Source organism: Phoxinus phoxinus (genome assembly GCF_949152265.1).
Source record: "Phoxinus phoxinus genome assembly, chromosome: 25".
In the NCBI taxonomy this organism is placed as follows: domain Eukaryota; kingdom Metazoa; phylum Chordata; class Actinopteri; order Cypriniformes; family Leuciscidae; genus Phoxinus; species Phoxinus phoxinus.
Window position 1 is genome coordinate 22,999,029 of NC_136900.1, and position 12,387 is coordinate 23,011,415.

The window sequence follows — 12,387 nt, forward strand, 5'->3', positions numbered from 1 at the left end:
GTTGGTTTAACTTAAAAAAGTAGCCTAAGTTACCTGGTTGCCTTAATTTTGAGTTCATTAAAATAACATATTTGAGTTGAGGAGATTGGTCTAATAAATAGAAACTCAAATTTTGTGTTATCTGAACCACATTAATTATCTAAGTTGATTTGACAAAAGAAAAAAAAGTTGCGATAACAAATCAAGAAAATATTTTTTATAGTACACCTGTCTTGCATTTTCAAAGATGACATTTTTTTTTTTACAATTTTATTTTATCCTCACCAAGACTGCATTTATTTGATCAAAAATACAGTAAAACAGTAATAGGTAGTAACACTTTACAATAAGGTGCCATTAGTTAACGCATTAACTAATAACTAACAATGACAATGCTTTCCTTTTCAGTATTATTACCACAGTTTTTAGTTTTTACATGATACTTCAGAAATTATTCTAATATGATGATTTGGTGCTTAATTATTATCAATTATTTATGGTACTCAATTATTAATAATGGTTATTATAAATGTTTTTGCTGCTTGGTATTGTTGTGGAAACTGTGATACTTTTTTCAGGATTATTTTTTTTAATGAAAAATATAAATGTAATGGATTCTTGCTAAATCTTCCACAAAAAAATATTAAGCTAAAACTGTTTTCAACACCGATAATAAAAATAACAACAATAATAAATGTTTCTTGAGCAGCAAATCATCATATTATACTGATTTCTGATTGATCATGTGACACTGAAGACGGGAGTAATGATGCTGAAAATTTAGCTTTGCATCGCAGGAATAAAATACGTTTTAAAATCGATTCAAATACAAAACAGTTATTTTGCACTGTAATAATATTTCACTGATTTACTGTATTTTTGATCAAATAAAAACAGCCTTGGTGAGCAGAAGAGACTTATTTCAAACACACACACTGAATCTGAATTATTATTCCAAATCTGTGGACCGGTATTCCTTTACCTCATCAAAAACACCGGCATAAACAACAGTGGTGCAAAATGCTGATGTGGAGACCGAGTGAGACTACACAGTTGCCATGGCAACGGAATATAAAAACGGAAAGGGAAAAAAGTTGTCTGGGCATGCGGAGAGGTTGCGGAGGCTGTCGCCTCACATCCCAAATCAAGACACACACCAAACATCTGCTCTATTGATTTCCAGGGATTTGATACTACTTCCGAGTTGCATGTCGGGAAACGACAAAAAAGAAATCTATTTTTTTTCTTCTTCTTTTTTTTTGCTGAAATGGCCCATGACAGCAAAACAAAGAGAAGCGCATCTCTATTTAAAGTGACAGCGATTGCTTTATAATGACAGACTGCACCTGAACAACAGCGGACAAACATCACCGAATGGAAGATAAAAGAAAGCAAAATATCTTAATCCGGGTTATTCATTAACTATATGGATGGCGTCACTTATTTGGACTCTGTGCCATACGCACGTTGATATAGACCATTGTTCTTTCTGAGCCTGCATGCGTTTGTTAATCATTGTTGCAGTGATATCATCTGTTGTGATGAACTGGATTTGGTCACATGGGCCAATCTGCCTTTCACATTGTGGAGCAAGAGCTTTTTAAATCACACAAATATATCACATCAACGCATCAATTATGTCCTTATAACGTTCTCAAAGTTTTCCTTCTGAGACAAATTATAACCATGTGCGCCGCTCACTCAAAAATCATAATCACTATAATAATAAAACACAGAGCAAGATCTAAACCCTGCAGCCTGAGATTCACACACTATAGATCTATATTTATGTAATAATAAAGCTAATTTATAAACTAGAGAGCGCATACATTATAATAAAAGCATATTACTAACGTTAATAATAATTATAAAAATAAATAACACTATATTTTGTTACACAAGACAATATATTTTATATATTATAATGTCAAAATTATCAAAATAAATAACACTATTTTGTTATACAAGAGTCAAGACGTTATATTTTATATATTATATGTCAATCTCTATGATACATCATTAAATGGCTCTATTGATTATCAATATAAAAATAGTCTAAAGTATTATTTGTTATTTTATTGTTTCATATCAATTCATGATTTTAAAAAATTATAATATAGATAAATAAGTATCTTACTATTTTATAGGATTAATGTTGTTACATTATTACAAATAACAACAATTACAACATATTATTATTGTTACTGTTAATAATAATTATTCAAACTAAATAATTAGGGCTGTCAAAAGATGAATCGTGATTAATCACATCCAAAATAAAAGTTTGTGTTTACATAATATATGTGTGTGTACTGTGTATAATTATATATATATATAAAAACACACACAATCATGTATATATTTAAGAAAAATTGGTTATATATATAAAATATTTAAATATAATATAAATTATATAAATTTATATACAGTATATAAATGCAATTATTCCTTAAATATATACATGCATGTGTGTGTATTTATACATAATAGCCTAATTATACACAGACAGTACACACACATATATTATGTAAACACAAACTTTTATTTTGGATGTGATTAATCACGATTCATCTTTTGACAGCCCTATAAATAATATTATATTGTATATAGGTTATAATAGAAGCTATATATTACAAAGTTAATATCTTAATGAAATTAAATTAAAAAATAAATTATGCATATTGAAAAGTACACACAATAAACAATATCATAGTTTATCTATTCAAATGTTACCATTAATGATTAATACTCAATTACTATTTGTTGTTTACACATATTTATAGAATGCGTTTGTTATTATTGTTTAATGTTAGTATTATATTATGGAAATGCTTCATGTAAATGAAATGTAGGCTACTATAAACCTGATGTTGTACATCCAGTGACACAAAGCTCCCAGACTGCAGTGTAGACATGCATGACAAGCCTCACTCAAATCAGAAGACAAACATAAACATGATCTGTCATCACTCCGCATGAGATGACCATACCTTATTCAACAATAAATGATGATACATTATGATGTTGATGACCACTGTCTGGTTTAACATGTCATTGAGGCGCATTGTTGCCCTCATTGAGACACTAGTGGTCGATACACGCCAGTACGTCCCCCCCCCAAAAAAACAGTCTCTCTTCGACTATTGTCAAAAATAAAGCCATATGCGTAAATGTGAGGTCTCAAATATCAATACGCCCCTTTCATAGCCTGCACTCACCTCCGTTCGCCCTGTCCCGAGTGTTTCAGCCGCTCTCCATGTAGGGCACTGCGCTCCGATGGGAAGCCATTCGCCAGCAGACGTCACTAGTGTATACTAACCATGAGTCTGTACTGCTGTCTGTCACACACACACACACACACACACGCGCGGATTACAAAACCATTAAAACCTTTTCATTCTTCAACCGCGCGACTGGGCCAGCGAGTGAGTGAGTGACGCCGTGACGAAAAGAGAGATGCGCGATGGTAGACATTAGCCAGCCGGGAAAACAGAAGGTGCACTTAGGCACTATAAATGAACTAAGGATGAGGTCATGGTTCAGGAGGGGAAAAAAATGCCGTTGACGTCACCTCCAGCCAATGGGAGCGCGTGGCCCTGGGGGTTCGCTGACGTCAGCGCGCTGATCCGCAGATTAAAGGGACACTGAGGTTTTAAAGAGAGAGAGCGAGCGCGTTAGGTTATAGTGCGCACTTTGTAGGTCACTCGCTGGACATGAGATATAAACCCGATGCTGGATATTTAACAGCTGTTTTGGTTTCTTTGAAAGAAAGATAAACTACCAACAAATGAACAAGAAAGTGAACTTATAGTGAAATACTGTTGTTAGCATTATGCTAATGAAATAATACTTAAAAGTGGGTCAAATGGGCATACATTTAATGGCAATGTTAAAGGGATAGTTCAACCAAAAATTAAAATGCTGTCATCATTTACTCACCGTTTGTTCCAACCCTTTATGTGTGTGTTTGTTTTGTTTGTCTTCTTATGGTGAAAACAAAAAGATATTCTGATAAATATGATTGGTTGATAACAAGACCATGTATGGACCCCATTGACTTCCATTGTATTTCGTTTTTCTACTATGGAAGTCAATGGCTACCATCAAGTGTCTGGTTACCGACATTCTTCAAAATATCTTATTTCAAAATACCTTATATTTTTTGTGTTCAACAGAAGAAATAAACTCATACAGGATTGGAACAATTTGAGGGTAAACTAATTATGAGAGACTTTTTTTGGGTGAACTATCCCTTTAATTGTACAGTTCAAATTCTATTTGCTGTAAAATATAGGATGTATGACAATGTAGAACGTCTCTAAACGAGCGCCCTCTTCTGGAGGAGGGAGAGAACTAACTGTGCTATATTTTTGCTACAGTGAAAGTCTGTCATCTAGCGGCAAAGGGTTGAATTACACTCTTCAGCATTTATAAGTCACTTCCTGCAAAATTAACATTTTCAATTTACTCTGGTTTTCAAACAATGCCCTACAGTGCATCGCAGAAGAATTGTTATATTTTTTTATCTATATTTTCGCTACTTGTTATTTCTATCAATTAGGCCTATACCCTATGTTGTGTTTTGTAAAGGAAATGACTGTGATACAGTTGACATTATACATTTAATTTAACAAACAGCTTGATTGGAAACAGTGCATAATAAAACTATTCAGTTTACAAATTATTATTATCTTAATTTGTCTTTGTTTTCTTCATGTGTTCATCTCAAGCTGAAATGTTATTCACTGACACTATCTACTTCATATGCAAACTTATTAGGAGCAAAATGTACTTGTAAGCAATAATTTTACAGATATTTGACATAAACGTTTTTAAACCATCAACACTGAAATAGTTTATTTTCATTTTTTTAGATGATCAGTTTTAAACATGTAGTTCATTTTTAGTTTAATTTCATTTTGTTTTAGTGTACGATTGTAAGGGTCTGAAATTAGAGTAAAACAATACATTCTTTATGATAAATTATACATACAGAACCAGATAAAACTCTTGGGTGCCAGTGTTGCATTACATAAAGTTGCATAACATGCAAAATACACCATGCAAGTCAAAGTTAGGCTACTTATTAGCCACTGCATTAGAAAGCAACATTGTATTCTCTGGAAAACTGTACTGTAGGCTATGATGAATGAACATAAGTAAGTTATACTTTTATTAACGATTATGGAAAGTTGTGTGGGAATCAGTTGGCAATAGTGTACCTGTCACTGTTCTGTATAACCTGACCTGACTTCTTTCTCACAAGGTCAAAGACTGGTATTCAGGAAAAGAAAACTAAGTAAATATAGAGTTAATGATCTGAAGAAAGGCCAATATTCAGCGGCCTTCGGGTGGGACAGTCTGATCAGTCCTGCATTCCTACACTTGGCTGAAGTATAGCATTTAAAGAATTTCGGGACTCATGGTTCTGCCTTTGAAATTACATTTTAAACAAAGATAATTTTTGGTTCTAATCAGGAGGTCAATCGCTTACTTTTGAAAGTGTATCTGAAAGTGACACTTTACAGCACATAATCCATCCTTGTAGTTAATGGATTATTATTATTGGTGATTAATGGCAACATCATATTAACTTTGGGGTCATTCACACAGAAAGTGTTCTTGCATTTAAAACCGCACGGAAAAAAACCATGCACGCCGTCATAAGTGCGGTAACATTTACCGTTGTCATGTCAATCACAATCCACGAGAGTGAGAATATCGCGTAACCAGTGCCACATTAGATTTCATTGACTAAAACATTATTTTAAAAAATAAATTTATTTTCAAGTCTTTTCAAGCTGAGATCGTTCGCCAGCTTTGTGGAATCGTCTTTGTCTCTAGGATACGTAAAAACCTTTAAGCTGGCTATGATTAAACCGCTTTTTAAAAAAACGCAACTTGATAATAAAAAATGTATCAATTACAGGCCGATCTCGAATCCACTTTTTCTGTCAAAGATATTAGAAAAAGCAGTATCCTCACAACTGTGTTCCGGCCTTTCTAGAAAGAAATGATATCTGCGAGGATTTTCAGTCCAGATTTACCCTACCATAGTACCGAGACAGCTCTCGTTAGAGTCACAAAGGATTTGCTCTTATCATCCGATCGTGGTTGTGTCTCTCTATTAGTGTTACTGGATCTTAGTGCTGCATTTGACACTATTGACCACAACACTCTTTTAAATAGACTCGAACATTATGTTGGCATTAGTGGAATTGCACTAGCATGGTTTAAATCATACTTATCTGACCATTATCAGTTTCTAGCAGTAAATGAAGAGATGTCTTATCAATCACAAGTTCAGTATGGAGTACCACAAGGCTCAGTACTAGGACCGCTGCTGTTCACTCTGTATATGCTACCTTAAGGAGATATCATTAGGAAACATGGAATTAGTTTTCACTGTTATGCCGATGATACTCAGCTGTATATTTCTTCAAAACCAAACGAAACCTACCAATTCACAAAATTAACGGAATGCATAGCTGATATAAAAAATTCGATGACTAGTAATTTCCTACTATATATTCGAAAAAAAACAGAGATTCTAATTATTGGACAAAAAACGTCCTCATGTAATAACCTAGAGTACTGTCTAACACTTGATGGCTGCTCTGTTAAGTCTTCGTCGTCGGTTAGGAACCTGGGTGTGCTCTTTGATACCAACCTTTCATTTGAAAGTCACGTGTCTAGTATCTGTAAAACCCCATTTTTCCATCTAAATTACACCATATGCTCTCATTGACAAAAATGCGGAACAATTAGTTCATCCGTTCATGACCTCAAGGCTAGATTATTGTAATGCTCTACTGGGTGGTTGCCCTGCACGCTTAATAAACAAACTACAGCTAGTTCAAAACGCAGCAGCTCGAGTTCTTACCAGAACCAGGAAGTATGATTATATTAGCCACGTTCTGTCAACACTGCATTGGCTTCCTATTAAACATCGTATACATTTTAAAATATTGCTGATTACTTACAAAATACTAAATGGTTTAGCTCCGCAGTACTTGAGCGAGCTCTTAACGCATTATAGTCCTTCACGTCTATTGCGATCTCAAAATTCCGGCCAGTTGATAATACCTAGACTCTAGAGTATCAAAATCGACTGCTGGTGGTAGATCCTTTTCCTATTTAGCACCAAAACTTTGGAACAGTCTTCCTACCATTGTCCGGGAAGCAGACAAACTCTGTCAGTTCATAGCTAGATTAAAGACACATCTCTTTGACCTAGCATTCACATAATGCATTATAGACTTCTATAACTCAATGTTAGGCTGCATAGATTAGGTCAGCCGGAACTGGGAACACCTTCCATAAATCCTGATGTACTCGTAACATCATAAGAAGAATGGCATCTACACTAATTTTAGTGTCTTTGTTTATCCCGAGGTTTTCCCGCAGCCTGCCGGATCCAGGCCGTATCCAGATCTGACGAAGGACCTTCGCCTGGACCCGATGTCAACGCAGTGCTAAAGTGCCAACTAGCCTCTCCATATGGAGGATCCCTTTACCACTCTACAGATAAAACGTTGTCAGGATAATTTCAGTTTCGCGTATCTACTGATAAAGTCATAATATTCTGTCAAAAATGTTTAAGGACAGACAAGTAGTTTGTTAAGGTTTGGTTTGTAGGGAATTAAAAACCTGCACACATATATTCAAATGCGCATAACTATAGAATTAATTCTTATTGCGCACGTGTGTGAGCGCCATCAGCGTTTCTCACAGGTTCGTGTTTAAAGTCTGTGTAGAGAGAACGGTGTCGTCTTAGCGGCCTCTAATCTAATAACTAATGATCGTTGCGACGGAAGTGAATCAATAAAAACTAACTTTAGCTGGAAAATATCTTTATTCAGATATTATGAACCGCTATAAAGCCAAAACACTCTGTTACCTTAAATTATACGTTTATCTCTGTAAAGCAGCTTTGGAACAATCTACATTGTTAAAAGCGCTATATAAATGAAGATGACTTGACTTGGAACGGTAGCCTACTACGCGATGCGTTAGTGTAGACCCTACATGTTTTCGACGCACGTACGTTACACGTCTCATCCTGACGTCACGTGTCTTTACGGGATCTTACCGGGGTGTATGTGAACGCACTCACAGATCCCGTAAAATCACTGGCAGTGTGAATGAACCAAAATCAAACGATCCCGGGACACATTATCCGTGTATTTTCTGGAATCTCTGTGTGGAAGGGGCATTAGTGAAATAAAGATTCACTTTACAAGTGATGATTGAGCATTAGCCTAGTTATGACACCTGCGGTTAACAACCACACTCTAAAAAATGCTGGGTTGTTTCAACCCAATTTTGGGTCAAATATGGACAAACCCAAACGTTGGGTTATTTTTTTTTTATTACATTTTTAACCCAACGTTTGGGTTTGTCCATATTTGACCCGAAATTGGGTTGAAACAACCAGGCATTTTTTAGAGTGCAGAATCATTGAAAATAAGAGGAACAACAAGAACAGAAAAAAGGGAAGAGATAAGCAGAAAATACAACAACCAACTAACTTACAGTGACACAGCCTTATAAATCAACTGCAAATAAAATCACCAGTGACTTTGATTAATAATGTAATCATAACCAAAACGATTGAAAATTTCAGTTCTACTTTCGGCAGAGGGAGCAAAAGAAATGACACTGAAGTTACTTAAGCTGGACTGTGACGCTATTTTCTTCTGGAAACAAACTTTGTTGTATTATTTTCCTGTTATCTCTCTAAAGCTGCTTTGAAACAATCTGTATTGTAAGAAAGCGCTATATAAATAAAGGTGACTTGACTTGACTAACCAGCATAACCCAGCCTGGACCAGAACTATACCAGCACTAACCAGCATAAACCAGCCTGGACCAGAACTATACCAGCACTAACCAGCATAAACCAGCCTGGACCAGAACTATACCAGCACTAACCAGCATAACCCAGCCTGGACCAGAACTATACCAGCACTAACCAGCATTAACCAGCCTGGACCAGAACTATACCAGCACTAACCAGCATAAACCAGCCTGGACCAGAACTATACCAGCACTAACCAGCATTAACCAGCCTGGACCAGAACTATACCAGCACTAACCAGCATTAACCAGCCTGGACCAGAACTATACCAGCACTAACCAGCATAAACCAGCCTGGACCAGAACTATACCAGCACTAACCAGCATAAACCAGCCTGGACCAGAACTATACCAGCACTAACCAGCATTAACCAGCCTGGACCAGAACTATACCAGCACTAACCAGCATTAACCAGCCTGGACCAGAACTATACCAGCACTAACCAGCATAAACCAGCCTGGACCAGAACTATACCAGCACTAACCAGCATAAACCAGCCTGGACCAGAACTATACCAGCACTAACCAGCATTAACCAGCCTGGACCAGAACTATACCAGCACTAACCAGCATTAACCAGCCTGGACCAGAACTATACCAGCACTAACCAGCATAAACCAGCCTGGACCAGAACTATACCAGCACTAACCAGCATAAACCAGCCTGGACCAGCACTATACCAGCACTAACCAGCATTAACCAGCCTGGACCAGAACTATACCAGCACTAACCATCATAAACCAGCCTGGACAGGGAACTATACCAGCACTAACCAGCATAAACCAGCCTGGACCAGAACTATACCAGCACTAACCAGCATTAACCAGCCTGGACCAGCACTATACCAACACTAGCATAAACCAGCACTATACCAACATTAACCAGCATACAACAGCCTGGACCAGCAATATACCAACACTAACCAGCATAAGTCAAGTCAAGTCAAGTCAAGTCAAGTCACCTTTATTTATATAGCGCTTTTTACAATACAGATTGTATCAAAGCAGCTTCACAGTGATAACATGAAAATAATACAAAAAACAATTTCATCATCATCCACCTTAAGGCAGATCTATAATAATGTTGAATATTAAATGTCCCCAACTAAGCAAGCCAGAAGGTAAGGCAACAGCGGCAAGGAACCAAAACTCCATCAGGGACAGAATGGAGAAAAAAAACCTTGGGAGAACCCAGGCTCAGTCGGGGGCCAGTTCTCCTCTGGCCGATGAGTGAACAGTGTATGATTATGATTCAGGAGCATTACAGGTCAGAAGTTCAGAATGAGTCAGAGTATTTGTCCAGTTCCTGTTTGTTGAAGTCGGAGTGGAGAGGAGGAGAGACTGGTTGACACTTCATAAACCAGCCTGGACTCCATGTTGGTTTATGCTGGATTTTTCAGCAGGGTTGACATATGCCAGATCTTCTAATTGTGGCTGATCTCTAGCTAACTTGGTTCTTCAAACGATTTTGCATATTAAAATATCTGGATTAAGCTGTCTGAGGCTGAGGGGCCAAGTACACAACAATGTTTTCAATTAAAAACGGAAAACCTTTTATGTGTTTTGGCTGTTTTGGCCTTAAAACGCAAGCTTTTGAAAGCGGGGTTCAAACTGCTCGTGTGACACAGACAACAAGTCCAATAATCAGCAGAAAATGAGCAAAAAACTTCCAACAAACTCTGTCACGAAGGAGTTTCTGCAGCTGGGATGTGGAATTCATAGTACTCAAACATTAGTGGAAAAGTACCTGGATGGCCTATTACTTCCAAACACAGTCTAGGCAAAAACAATGCAAAATTTGGGCTTTCAGTGGAAATTTGATGAAAGTCTAACCATGGCCCAAAAATAGATGCACAGGCTACGCATTGAACATGTCAAAGAAATGAAACCAAACACCATGTAATCCCTGTTGACTTTGCTTGCAAGATGGAATATTATAAATCTCGTAAGTTATTTTTGGCAAATATGATACATGTAACCAAATTCAAGGTTATTTTGGCTAGAAGAGGGTTACTCATGGCCAGACTATATCGGGTCTATAGTTAACCTAGACGGTGAAATGGCGACTATCAGCAAGTGACACAACTGACACCATAGGTCACATGACAGGGACAACACGACAAACATTCGAATTTCATTCATACTATATGCATTTATGTACTTTTTTAACAGTAACAAAGTACGTTTCAAACCAAATGTAGTACCTATATAAGCCCTATATGTAATATGTTACATAATACAAATGTACCTTGTTATCTCAATTTATTAACTAATGTCTTTACCGCTGACTTTCAATGATCCAATTCAACCATACTAATGAGCAAAAATTACTTTAGATAAACATTTCATTTGTGTTTTCATTTTAGTTTTTGTTGCTAATGTAAAAGTGTTGAGTTTTCTTCTCCCGCTTCCCTTTCTTCTGCAAATCAAGGATGGCAGCACAGCTGAAGCGTTTAGTTGAGCTGCAGTCTTTACTGTACAGACAGGGATTTGCATTTCCTTTTGCATATACACTTTTGGTGTGAAAGGGCATTTACATTTTTCAAAAATAGAACAAACAAACAAGACCATCCCAGGTACGAAAAAGTAACACAAAAGTGACGTAACACATTTACTTTCCTTAAAGCTACACTGTGTAACTTTTTTAGTTTGTTCTTAGCTAAAAACACTTAGTTCTTTCAAAAATATGCTCATTAATGTATGTTTACTTCATTCAAGTAATAAAGTATTCTCTTGAGTGTATACTATGCCATTGAAAATACATACGGGTGAGGGGTTCGAATGTCGGTTGCCATGTTGCCCCTCCATCTTGAAAGTACATTAGCCAAAGAGGGACATACCCGTTAATTCAAGCTTCGCCTTTCGCGTCTCCGCAATTCACTGTCCATCCGCTAGATGGGGGTAAAAATCACACAGTGTAGCTTTAAAAAGTAACTAAGTAATAGTTACTTTTTTTAAGGAGTAACACAACATTGTAACTCAAAAGTAACTATCTAGTGCTGATTGACATTTTGACTTAACTAACAGGACAGCGAAAATAACAATATTGTAACATTTTGCATTACGCATTACGAAGAGAGTTGGATAATGATATGATCTATATGTCGGTGCATTGGGTTTCTTTGATTACATGGTGCCCACTCAGAAATAGGGACTGGTTTTTAATTGAAGCTGGATAATGACCTCCCTGAGAGGAACCACCCAGACCCAGGAGACATGGGACAGTGACAGCCTGTGGGCATCTCTCCATGTCCCTTTACAAAGATGAATCTGAACGCGATATCATACAGTCATCATAGTAAACACCGAATCTCCAAGAAAAGCTTCAGAACATCTAAATATTTGAGTACAAACATGGTCATTCCTCTCATGGGCATTGCGCAAGTATAATTAGTACTATTTTCGTCCCGAACTTAAGTAAACATGTTTAGAATGGGCTCTGAATGTACAGGAAGAGAAACATTACAATAGTCAGTCAGTTACAATGAAATGAATGTGTTTTGTTGGGCCAATGAGTTTAATATAGTATATGTAAACAATTTACCACCTC

The 12,387-nt window shown here is 36.6% G+C and overlaps 1 protein-coding gene across 1 annotated transcript in view; it reads right to left on the reverse strand.

The window, feature by feature from the left end:
- dusp8a (dual specificity phosphatase 8a) overlaps nucleotides 1–3,507 on the reverse strand; it is a 47,172-nt gene extending 43,665 nt beyond the window's left edge. The window contains exon 1 of the mRNA XM_079603135.1: nucleotides 3,198–3,507. The gene's annotated coding sequence lies outside the window, so the exon portion shown is untranslated. The remainder of the gene's footprint in view (nucleotides 1–3,197) is intronic.
- Between the last annotated feature and the right edge of the window lie 8,880 nt (nucleotides 3,508–12,387).